General features: G+C 43.8%; 1 protein-coding gene across 1 annotated transcript in view; it reads right to left on the bottom strand.

Annotated features, from left to right (window-relative positions):
- BRF1 (BRF1 general transcription factor IIIB subunit) overlaps nt 1-13,657 on the bottom strand; it is a 343,261-nt gene that overhangs the window by 178,553 nt on the left and 151,051 nt on the right. The gene's annotated exons all lie outside the window — the stretch shown is intronic.

Below are 13,657 nucleotides of genomic sequence, written 5' to 3'. Positions count from 1 at the left end.
GGTCACTACTGGCAAAAACTAACAAAATGAAGGTTATATCCATTTATACATCTATTATAGGATGTTTTCTGTTGCTATACGCCTGCTGCAATGTCACATACACGGTCATTACCGGCAATGATTATTTTAATTGGACAATTCAATTGGGCGTTACTGTAGATCTACTTGATCCAGAATGACCATAATAGCAGCATGTGTGGATGCTTAAAAATGTAAATGTCAATGTGTATATTTATCTATCTATCTCCTCCTCCTCACCTCTATGAGGTGAAGTACCGCCACTGACCACTAAAGGGCACTCAAGGGACCAAATTACTCCTTTGTGTGCCAAGATATGTCATAGCAGAAAGTGAAAGCAAATTTTGCGGGGAGACTGATCGGTTTTAAACTTGCTGGATATAGAGAGAGGGAGCTGTGAAGACAGAGATTGGAAGTAGGAGCAAATAGGGACTGGGGGTGGGGGGGCAGAGTTTGTGGGCTAAAAACTGTCACAGCTCAAATTGAAAGTAAAAACGGTCAAAAAGTGAAAGTACATTGCAGACAGGCTTCTGATCAGTGAATACAGAATTGCCAGAGTACTATGCACTATGGGATGTGGGGCAATAGACAGATAGATATTGTACTGCTAACATCAACAGGCTTAGGAAACCATGATACCAACCGCCAATGAAATGAATATGAAAGCAATTAGGAGGTGATCTATATGTTTTCTCGCTTCAGTCTAAAATATCAGGAGACAGTCAGTTGGTCTGCTGGGCTGCTACTTCTAGCACATGGCTAAACCTGATGCCAAGTACTGGCTGCCCCGTGTTTGGTTGCCCACAAGCCCAATATTGGGTGGATTTCTACTCGCCACCTCAGTAGAGTGCTAGCAGAAGTAATGGGCGTTGGCGGCACTTGTGCACAACAGAAGAGCTCTAGGGGTTCTGCTGGTGCGATAAAATAATTGAAACCCCCCCCCAATTAAACTATTATATGTCTAATTGTCAATAAACAGAACATTATAAAGTGGTTGGGAAAATGAGACAACATGTGGTGGCATTTTGTGGGATATATATATATATATATATATATATATACATACATACATACATACATACATACATACACATATACACACACATACATATATACACACACACTTCTAAATGCATACCACCAATTAAGCCCAAACTGTATGCCATCACTGTATGAGTGACAGGTGACACCTTCACAAACTGCTGGCAAATGGGGATTTATAGTCATAACAGTGGAAAAGCCAATGTAACATAAAATAAACCAGAGCAATATCCAAGACTGCATATAAACAGTAATTGGATTGTGCCATGTTACCGTCATAGTGTCTCTTACCGGTTATTATGTCAGAGAGCTATATTATATACTGTATGGAGTAAGATACATTATTTGGCAGCTGTCAGGTTACAGATCTTTATAAAATGTTACAGTATAGGATTCTATCCCCTGCACTTAAATCTTCATCAGATCTTATATTTCAGAAAGCAGCAAATGCATTTCTGATGGTGTGCAAATAAGGCCGTGTGTGATAAAGCAGGAGGTAATGGAGCGGCGCGCAATTAGGCTGAGTAAACAGTGGCTCAGTATTTCTCATATCAAGTGCTCTGTGATGTTATGCTTGAAAACGTGCAGGAAACGTGTTCTAGGTCACACAACCGCTGACAGGACCCTGGGTTGGATTGAGGGCGGAGTCCAAAAAAAAAAAAGCTTTGTTTTAACCCCTTCATGACAGAGCCAGTTTGTGCCTTCATGACAGAGCCCTTTTTTTCAAATCTGACATGTCTCACTTAAGTGGGGATAACTTTTTTTTGCTTTTACTTATCCCAGTGATTTTGAGATTGTTTTCTCGTGACACATTGTACTTCAAGTTAGTGGTAAATTTGGGTCGATACAGTCTGTGTTTTTTTGTGAAAAATACCAAAATATCGTGAAAAAATGGAACATTTAGCTATTTGCAAAATGTTAAATTTTCTGCTTGTGAGACAAATAATCATACCACTCAAAATAGTTAATAACTAACATAGACCATATGTCTACTTTATGTTTCCATCATTATTTCAACTTCCTTTTAATTTTTTTGGACACTAGGAGGCTTACAATATGAATAGCAAATTCTCAAATTTTCAAGAAAATTTCAAACACTGATTTTTTTAGGGATCAGTTCAGTTCTGATGTGACTTTGAGGGACTTGTATGTGAGACACCCCCATAAATGATGCCATTTCAAAAACTGCACCCCTCACAGTATTCAAAACAGCATTTTGGAAGTTTGTTAACCCTTTAGGTGTTTCACAGGAATTAAAACAAAGTGTAGGTGAAATTTCAAAATTTCTTTTTTTTTGCAGAGTTTCAATTTTAATACATTTTTCTAACGAATACAGTAGATTTTACTAGAGAAATGTGACTAAAAATTGATTCCCCCAATTCTTTTGTTTTCAAAAATATCCTATATGTGGCCCTAGTGTGCACTTTGACCAAACCACAGGCTTCATAATAGAAGGAGCACCTACTTGATTTTGGAGCCTCCTTTTTATGAGATTTTTTTTTAGGCACCATGTAGGTTTCTAGGCACCATAAGTGCTAAAAGTTAGGAACCTCCCCCACAAGTCACCCCATTTTGCAATCTACACCCCTCAGGGAATTCATCTAGGGGTAGAGTGTACATTTCAAACCCCCAGGGGTTTCACCAATTTTGGTACAACTGGGATGTGAAAATGGAAAATTCCATTTTTTTACACAAACATGCAGTTCTGGCTCAAAATTTTTCATTTTCACAAGGTATGAAAAAGAAAAAGCACCCCAAAATCTGTGCCCCAATTTCTCCCGAGTACGGCAATGCCTCACATGTGACCAAAAAATACCAGTTGGGTGCATGGCAGGACTCAGAAGGGAAGGAGTGTTTTTTGGATTTTGCAGCACAGATTTTGGTGGAATGAATGGTGGGTGCTATGTTGCACCAATACAGTGGAACCCCCCCACAAGTCACCCCATTTAGCAAAGTACACCCCTCAGGGAATTCATCTAGGGGTATAGTGTACATTTCAAACCCCCAGGGGTTTCACCAATTTTGGTACAACTGGGCTGTGAAAATGAAAAATTACATTTTTTTACACAAACATGCACTTCTGGCTCAAGATTTTTCATTTTCACAAGGAATGAAGGAGACAAAGCACCCCAAAGTCTGTGCCCCAATTTCTCCCGAGTATGGCAATGCCTCACATGTGACCAAAAAATACCAGTTGGGCGCATGGCAGGACTCAGAAGGGAAGGAGTGATTTTTGGATTTTGCAGCTCAGATTCTGGTGGAATTTTGGTGGGTGCTATGTCGCATTAGCAAGACCCCCCAAGCACCAATACAGTGGAACCCCCCCACAAGTCACCCCATTTTGCAAAGTACACCCCTCAGGGAATTCATCTAGGGGTATAGTGTACATTTCAAACCCCCAGGGGTTTCACCAATTTTGGTACAACTGGGCTGTGAAAATGAAAAATTACATTTTTTTACACAAAAATGCAGTTCTGGCTCAAAATTTTTCATTTTCAGAAGGTATGAAGGAGAAAAAGCACCCCAAAATCTGTGCCCCAATTTCTCCCGAGTACGGCAATGCCTCACATGTGACCAAAAAATACCAGTTGGGTGCATGGCAGGACTCAGAAGGGAAGGAGTGATTTTTGGATTTTGCAGCACAGATTTTGGTGGAATGAATGGTGGGTGCTATGTCGCATTAGCAAGACCCCCCAAGCACCAATACAGTGGAACCCCCCCACAAGTCACCCCATTTTGCAAAGTACACCCCTCAGGGAATTCATCTAGGGGTATAGTGTACATTTCAAACCCCCAGGGGTTTCACCAATTTTGATACAAGTGGGCAGTGAAAATGAAAAATTACATTTTTTTACACAAAAATGCAGTTCTGGCTCAAAATTTTTCATTTTCAGAAGGTATGAAGGAGAAAAAGCACCCCAAAATCTGTGCCCCAATTTCTCCCGAGTACGGCAATGCCTCACATGTGACCAAAAAATACCAGTTGGGTGCATGGCAGGACTCAGAAGGGAAGGAGTGATTTTTGGATTTTGCAGCTCAGATTCTGGTGGAATTTTGGTGGGTGCTATGTCGCATTAGCAAGACCCCCCAAGCACCAATACAGTGGAACCCCCCCACAAGTCACCCTATTTTGCAAAGTACACCCCTCAGGGAATTCATCTAGGGGTATAGTGTACATTTCAAACCCCCAGGGGTTTCACCAATTTTGATACAAGTGGGCAGTGAAAATGAAAAATTACATTTTTTTACACAAAAATGCAGTTCTGGCTCAAAATTTTTCATTTTCAGAAGGTATGAAGGAGAAAAAGCACCCCAAAATCTGTGCCCCAATTTCTCCTGAGTACGGCAATGCCTCACATGTGACCAAAAAATACCAGTTGGGTGCATGGCAGGACTCAGAAGGGAAGGAGTGTTTTTTGGATTTTGCAGCACAGATTTTGGTGGAATGAATGGTGGGTGCTATGTTGCACCAATACAGTGGAACCCCCCCACAAGTCACCCCATTTAGCAAAGTACACCCCTCAGGGAATTCATCTAGGGGTATAGTGTACATTTCAAACCCCCAGGGGTTTCACCAATTTTGGTACAACTGGGCTGTGAAAATGAAAAATTACATTTTTTTACACAAACATGCACTTCTGGCTCAAGATTTTTCATTTTCACAAGGAATGAAGGAGACAAAGCACCCCAAAATCTGTGCCCCAATTTCTCCCGAGGACGGCAATGCCTCACATGTGACCAAAAAATACCAGTTGGGTGCATGGCAGGACTCAGAAGGGAAGGAGTGATTTTTGGATTTTGCAGCTCAGATTCTGGTGGAATTTTGGTGGGTGCTATGTCGCATTAGCAAGACCCCCCAAGCACCAATACAGTGGAACCCCCCCACAAGTCACCCCATTTTGCAAAGTACACCCCTCAGGGAATTCATCTAGGGGTATAGTGTACATTTCAAACCCCCAGGGGTTTCACCAATTTTGATACAAGTGGGCAGTGAAAATGAAAAATTACATTTTTTTACACAAAAATGCAGTTCTGGCTCAAAATTTTTCATTTTCAGAAGGTATGAAGGAGACAAAGCACCCCAAAATATGTGCCCCAATTTCTCCCGAGTACGGCAATGCCTCACATGTGACCAAAAAATACCAGTTGGGCGCATGGCAGGACTCAGAAGGGAAGGAGTGATTTTTGGATTTGGCAGCACAGATTTTGGTGGAATGAATGGTGGGTGCTATGTTGCATTACCAATACAGTGGAACCCCCCCACAAGTCACCCCATTTTGCAAACTACACCCCTCAGGGAATTCATCTAGGGGTATAGTGTACATTTCAAACCCCCAGGGGTTTCACCAATTTTGGTACAACTGGGCTGTGAAAATGAAAAATTACATTTTTTTTACACAAAAATGCAGTTCTGGCTCAAAATTTTTCATTTTCACAAGGAATGAAGGAGACAAAGCACCCCAAAATATGTGCCCCAATTTCTCCCGAGTACGGCAATGCCTCACATGTGACCAAAAAATACCAGTTGGGCGCATGGCAGGACTCAGAAGGGAAGGAGTGATTTTTGGATTTGGCAGCACAGATTTTGGTGGAATGAATGGTGGGTGCTATGTTGCATTACCAATACAGTGGAACCCCCCCACAAGTCACCCCATTTTGCAAACTACACCCCTCAGGGAATTCATCTAGGGGTATAGTGTACATTTCAAACCCCCAGGGGTTTCACCAATTTTGGTACAACTGGGCTGTGAAAATGAAAAATTACATTTTTTTACACAAAAATGTACTTCTGGCTCAAAATTTTTCATTTTCACAAGGAATGAAGGAGACAAAGCACCCCAAAATCTGTGCCCCCATTTCTCCAGAGTACGGCAATGCCTCACATGTGACCAAAAAATACCAGTTGGGTGCATGGCAGGACTCAGAAGGGAAGGAGTGATTTTTGGATTTTGCAGCTCAGATTCTGGTGGAATGAATGGTGGGTGCTATGTGGCATTAGCAAGACCCCCGATGCACGGTGAAATGATGAACCTAATAATCCATCGATGTGTGGTATATTTTGAAACACTCCTTTATACATAGGCCGGGTTTGTCGGGGCAAGTTTCACAGTGGAAAATAGTTTCCTTTCTTATTCCCTTTTTATAGCAAACTTTGCACCTTTTTTGTGTCCTGCCCTTTCTTGCAGTGGAGGGGATTTCGTTGGGAAAATGCTGCCCTGGTACAATACGGGGCCCAGTACTAGAAGTACTGGGGCCCTCTGCCTGCTGGTTCCCAAATATTAGGCCCTTTATGACTTCCTCTTGAAAGTGCATAAATGTCCCCCTCTGGCCGGTAGAACGGAATAGCACGTAAGCGTTATACAGTGCCATCTGGATGATATACACGGCCACCTTCTTGTACCAGATATTTGTTTTCCGCAGGGCACTGTACGGCTTCAGTACCTGATCTGAAAGATCCACTCCGCCCATGTACTTATTGTAATCTAGGATACAATTTGGTTTTGAGGTGTGGGTACTGGTACCTCGTACAGGGATGGAGGTGGTACTGTCTCCATGAATTGTTGTCAGTATAAGGACATCCCTCTTGTCCTTATATTTGACCAACAACATATTTTCGGTGCATATTCCCCTGCTTTCACCCCTTCTCATTACTTGGGCAATGTGCGTTTTGGGGAGGCCTCTTTGGTTCTTGCGCACAGTACCGCAAGCTGCTGTACCTCTTGAACCAAGGGCCTTAAACAGGGGGATGCTGGTGTAAAAGTTATCCACATAGAGGTGATAACCCTTATCCAGGAAGGGGTGCATTAAATCCCAGACAATTTTGCCACTAACACCTACGAGGGAGGGGGGGCATTCTGGCGGTTCAATTCTTGAATCCTTCCCTTCATATACCCTAAACTTGTGGGTGTACCCTGTGGTGCTTTCACACAGCTTATACATTTTTATGCCATACCTTGCCCTCTTACTGGGAAGGTACTGGCGGAATTTAACCCTTCCTTTAAAATGTATAAGGGACTCGTCAATACAAATAAATTTTTCAGGGATGTATAGCTCTGCAAATTTGGCACTGAAATGATCAATGACCGGCCTGACTTTGAATAGCCGGTCAAAGGTGGGATCATCTCTGGGTGGGCACTGTGCATTATCGGTGTAATGTATAAATTTATGGATTGCCTCAAAACGAGTCCGAGTCATGGCCATACGGTAAAATGGGGTGCTGTACAGAACATCTGTACTCCAATATTGCCTAATTTGTGGCTTTTTTACTATGCCCATATGAAACACCAGACCCCAAAACGTCATCACCTCTACTGCATCTACAGGGGTCCACCTAGCAAATGATGACGTGGGGTTTTGAGCAATAAACTGCTGGGCATATAAATTAGTTTGGTCCACCATTAAATTTATAAAATCATCAGAGAAAAATAATTTGAAAAAGTCAATTTCTCTGAGACCTGTGGAATCAAATTGGATTCCTGGCATGGCCAAAAACTCAGGAACCTGGGGCTCAAAATTGTCTGGTGGTGGGGTCCATACGAGATCAATTATTGGGGGGGGGGTCTCAGCTGCTCTACGGGGGCGTCTTTGAGGGGGTCCCTCATCACCAGAGGAGGAAGAGGAGCTTAAGACGAATCCTTCAAATTCCCCGCTTGCCTCACTGGCTGTGTCAGAATCAGAGGCAAGCATGGCATATGCCTCCTCCACTGAATACATTCTTCTGGATGACTGGGATGACATTTGGGAGTACATTTGGGAGGACATTTGGGATGCCATTTTTATTTTTGTGTTACTGGTAGTGAAATGTTTCAACACGTGTATAGTGTAGGGGGGGGTACAAACTTTATTTCAACCCCGGGGGTATGTAGTGTGTTGTGTGTATGTAGTGCAGAACAAAAAAAATACTTTATACAAAAAAAAAAAAATGAAGGGGTTAAAAAAAAAAAAATAAATTGAAGGGGTTAAAAAAAAAAAAATGAAGGGGTTAAAAAAAAAAAAAAAAGGTCCTGCACCAAAAATTGAGCACAGATGTTGGTCAGTAACGTCTGTCACTGAACAGCGCTCAAAGGCAACAGGAATTTGATAAAAAAAAAAAAAAAATAGATCAACCCTGTGCCGAAAAAGCTGATCAGTGATGTACGTCACTGATCAGCGCACAGTGGCCACAGGACACCCACAAAATCACAGTGTGTGTAAAAAAAAAATTAAAAAAAGACCACACAGCACCCACAAAAAAAAAAAAAAGGTGATCAGTGATGCGACACTGATTACCAGTGAGGGGCAGCAGGTGCACAACCTTTGGTGCAACTGGCAGCAACTGACAGGTATATATAAAAAAAAAAAACCTCTGCACCCCCAAAAAGTTGCTGATCACCTCAGATATAGTGATCAGCACAAAAGGCGGGGGTAGCAGACACAAAATATACACTCTCTATCACTCTCTGTCACTATCTCTCTCTATCTCTCACTATCTATCACTATCTATCACTATCTATCACTATCTATCACACTGCAGCAGCAGCACTGACAGTTATATGTATAAAAAAAAAACTGCACCCCCAAAAAGGGGGGGTAGCAGACACAAAATATACACTCTCTGTCACTATCTCTCTCTATCTCTCTATCTCTCACTATCTATCACTATCTATCACTATGACACTGCAGCAGCAGCACTGACAGTTATATATATATAAAAAAAAAACCTGCACCCCCAAAAAAGGGGGGTAGCAGACACAAATCTCTCTATCTCTCACTATCTATTACTATCTATCACTATCTCTCACTATCTATCACTATCTATCACTATGACACTGCAGCAGCAGCGACAGTTATTTATATATAAAAAACCCCTGCACCCCCAAAAAGGGGGGGTAGCAGACACAAAATATAGCTCTCTCTGTCACTATCTCTCTATCTCTCTCTATCTCTCTCTCTATCTCTCTATCTCTCTATCACACTGCAGCAGCAGCAGGAAGTCTCAGGAAGTCAGATCCAGGAAGCGTCCAGCACGCTACAAGCAGTGAGCAGGTGATCAGGTAAGGTATTTGCAAGGATCAGGTAAGTATTAGCAAGGATCAGGTCGGTATTCACGGCAGACAGGCACGGTGACCGTTCTGCACGCTATTCCAGACCGGAATGGCGTCTGCAGCGCAGTCACCGTTAGTTTAAATGTCGCGCCTTGGCTGTGATTGGTCCGTGGGTCCCACGGACCAATCACAGCCTTGGGGGCAGGTGGGGTGAGGGTGGGGTGAGGTGTCATCGTCACCGATGACCCCCTCATGCCCCCTGACGCCCGGCGGTGATTGACACCTGTGTTACCAAGCGTCTGATTCGCTGGTAACACAGGAAAACGCTGTGAATGGCTGTTCACACTGAACAGCCAATCACAGCGATCGCCGACGGGGGGGCGACATCGCAGCCCCCCCTGGGCATGCAGGGACATGTCTGCTGTCAGGGACAGCAGACATCGTCCCTCTGTCACTGCGTCTCGAGACGCAGTGACAGTTTAAAGTCATGACGTATATATACGTCATGTGTCGGGAAGTACTTCCCGGCCATGACGTATATATACGTCAAATGTCGTGAAGGGGTTAAATAAAAACGGCGAATTTACTACCGGTCAGATGCAACCAAACAGGATTTGTGCTACAATGTGAATTCTAAAATGTACCCAAAATGTCAGCAAAGTAGCAGAAGGAATCAGTCACTATGTTCATTTTAATTAAACTGTTGCTGAAAATGATGGGGTGCAATTCTTAGCTCAAAATCAGTGCGTCCCTTATCAACCACAACTCTAATTGTCCAGTAGCTGGCAAACTGTGTGAAATGTTTGCTGGGACTTGTAGTACCATACCAGCTGCCAGAGGCCTGTTTTTACAACATTGATCATGTAAGAATCAACATTTTTTTGTTCAATTGACTTCACACCTCACGTTCTCAGTCCACAAACCTATTAGGGCAATAAGAAGCTTACTCTGCTGAATTACATCATATTTAAAATATATTCTGCAATACTTTAAATTCTTAATCCACATAGATTACTTGTTGCCTAACCATCGTCGGGCAGCCCTTAGAACTATTCTTCCTCGCAAAGCATGCTGGGCTTTAACCCTTTGAGTGCCAATATAAGGGATGTGCAAAATATCCTCTAAAAATGCCAGCATCGCTCACATTTGTTATATAAATTCAAATTAAAAAAATTGCATAAACAAAAGATGATATTTCCTATATAAGGTAACAAATAATACAAATGTTTGCTTGGCAATTTTCACACCTTTTTTTGACAAATTCACTCGGCACTCAAAGGGTTAATGAAACCAACAACATTCTCTCTTGTCCCCTGCCTTACACTATTTCGGTACAACCTATAAAACCTTTTCCTTTCACCAACTGCGAATATATAAAACAATAAAGTAAAGGCCCCCATACATTAGGCCGACTTGTCCTAGGGACAAGTCGGACCCAATTTACCTGCGAGCCGCCCGGCAGCTCCCCGGGAGGCTCACATACAATTTGGCACTTGATGTGCCATTTTTACATGGGATAAATCGCATGCGATTTATCCCATGTAAAAAAAACCCTGGGGAGCTGCTGGGCGGTGAGCAGTAGTGGGGGCGGGCAGCGGCAGTAGTGGGGACGGGCAGCGGTGGTGGGGGCGGCCAGCGGCGGTAGTGGGGGCGGGCGGCGGTGTGTGTGTGTGGGGGGGGGCGGTCAGCGGCAGCGGGCGGCGTTTGCGGTGAGCGCAGTGTACTTACACATAGCAGCAGCGGCGGGGACGGGACGCGCAGTGGCGGCTATTATATTTTTAAAATACTTGTCAAATGACCGGCCGCTCTCTGATTGGCTGAGAGCTCTCCGGCCAATCAGAGAGCGGCCGGTCATTTGACAAGTATTTTAAAAATATAATAGCCGCCACTGCGCGTCCCGTCCCCGCCGCTGCTGCTATGTGTAAGTACACTGCGCTCACCGCACACGCCGCCCGTCCCCACCGCCGCTGCCCGCCCACACCACCGCTGCCGCTGGCCGCCCCCACCACTCTACCGGTGTCTGTATGCATATGCCTGTCAGGTGGCAGGCATATGCATACAGGGAGGTCGGACGTGATCGTATGTACAGACCGTCCGACCTCCCTGATCCGGTCCGATGCGCACGGGACCGCGCATCGGATCGGATCAAATGTCACATACCTACGATTTTGGGCCGATTTCATCCGATTATCGGCACAAAGTGCCGAAATCGGATGAAATCGTCCCAAAATCGCATAGTGTATGGGGGCCTTTAGTGTGTATATATATTTATATATAGACACAGGTCAGATTACTTGGATAAGGAATGCGTAACGATATGTATTCTAAGCCCCACTCAAACCCCTGGCAGTTAAATCTGTGTCAACATAGAACAGTCTGGCTGTGTATTTGTGCTTGGTCAATACGGTTATCAGCTATACAAGCAAATAAAGCTTAGGGTCTGGGTGGAGTTCCCACTCACAACAAATGCTGCTCTGAGCCGAACAGCAGCAGCCATCATAACAAGGAGTGGAAGATTAACCTTTCTCTGACACTAGTGAAAACCCAATTTCTCCCCCCCACTCATACAAAAAATACGTTTTTAAAACTGTAAGAACAACAGTACAAAACTCATGGTAATAACGTGTTCCGAGACCCATCATTCACAGTAACAGTTTAGGCTCTAAAGACCTAAATTCACATGTACTCGGCAGACAGTCAGCCACTGTCAGCTCGGTCACCGTTGCAATCTGTTTATTGTCCACATCGGATAAGAAAACCAAACAAAAGGAAAGCTCCCACAAAGGAACCTTCTATAAATAAAGCCTATGGGATATATTCAATTAGTGTCAGATCCATACCTATTTAATCAGCGGCCAAATCTGATTTGGTTTCGGCTGCTGCTTCTGCTCACCTGGCTGGGACGGCAGTGGGACCTGGTGAGGACCGAGGAGGGAGCGGGTGGAGGGTGCCAGGTGAACTGCTGCTGCTCACTCAGCCCCGTCCTCCCTGCCTCAATCCAACATTTTTTCAAGTCAGATTGCGATTGACGGAAACGGGGCCAAGAGCTGTCGGATTTGGCCGTGTTTCCGTCAAAAGCAGGTGCATCCGCGGCTTTTCCCGCCAAACCACCTGGTTTCCAACAGGTCGGAGCATTCCGACCTGTTAGAAAAAAACTGCTCATTGAATAGGTCAGGACCCCTTCTGACCTAAATCAGTCAGAAATTGCCGTCTTTGCCGAATCGATAAGCCTTAATATTGCAAATATCGGTACAGCCAACAGACTGCTTCCACTGCTACAAAATAGTGACGCTTAATTATAAATACAGAATGTAAGTGCTAGCCCTTCCTGCAAACTAATGGAACATGAAATTCTTTAATGGAAATTGGGGTGTAAATACATTAACCGTACACAAATCATTTGCATAACTACAAATTGTATTCAAACAAGCAGAGAGAACGCTGGAGGGTTTTTAGAATATCCTGATAGACGCACATTCATAATTAGCAAATGACCCACATACACAGACGTGTGTTTTTATGCAATTTACTTGGGTCATAAAACAATTTATCAGTCAGGAAATCTTAAGCGGAGTGGAGAAGCTTCTTGTAAAACACGTACACCCAGGACGCCGAGATTAAAGGAGAGATGTCGGTCAGCTGTCATTTCTTAAAGGGACACAACAACTGTAGCACGGAGAATTCCCCTCTCTGTGGTAGGAATCACCTGCTAATGCGTCTAATATGGAAAGCGCTGCAATTGCTGCTCATTTGAGAACAGCTGCTGGGTGGGGTCCTGTGGACAGAGTTTGAGAACCTGTGGTTTATAGGATAGCAATATGGTGTGCATAGCACAAACGTAACTATAGCAACCAATTTGCCATTTTGTGTTTTGACACACAAGACTGTTGAAAGCAAACTTCTGATTGGTTGGTGGTTGGTACAGTTTACAGCAGGATTAGGCATCCCTGTGGCACTCCAGATGCTGTGGAGCTTCAACAGGTCCCAGCATGCTCTAACAGGGTGTACTGAAATGGGTGGTTCCACAGCACCTGGACTTTACCTGGTTCCCAACATAGCAGCAGGTTATAAAAAAAATCGTTTGTCCGCTCACTTACTGCACTTATGGAATGGAGACCAACAGCATGGCTCTGGGACTATGGGGGTTATTCTGGTTCACTCGCAAAGGCACAATCACTCTCTGATGGCCAAAACCATATGCACTGCAGGTGAAGCAGATGTAATATGTGCAGAGAGAGTTATGCTGTGTACACTGTACAGTACAATCCAGCGGGATGCGGTCATTTGGTCTACTGCATTATGGTAGAAAGTCATTAGGTCGAATCCATTAGGTCGACATGCTAAAAGGTCGACATGACTCTAGGTCGACATGGGAAAAGGTCGACATGATTCTAGTTCGAAAGGTCATTAGTTCGACAGGTCATTAGTTCGACAAGGTCATTAGTTCGACATTGTCTATGTCGACATTCACAAGGTCGACATGGAGTTTTTCACTGTTTTTTTGAGCCAACATGTGCCGACAGGCGGTATTTCATGCCCTACCATCCACTAGGGCGTGGTGGGAGAATAAAATA

Source organism: Crinia signifera, chromosome 12 (genome assembly GCF_055691185.1).
Source record: "Crinia signifera chromosome 12, ASM5569118v1, whole genome shotgun sequence".
Lineage (NCBI taxonomy): Eukaryota > Metazoa > Chordata > Amphibia > Anura > Myobatrachidae > Crinia > Crinia signifera.
The sequence above is the reverse complement of the archived record's forward strand: the minus strand, read 5'-3'. Positions and strand labels throughout refer to the sequence as shown.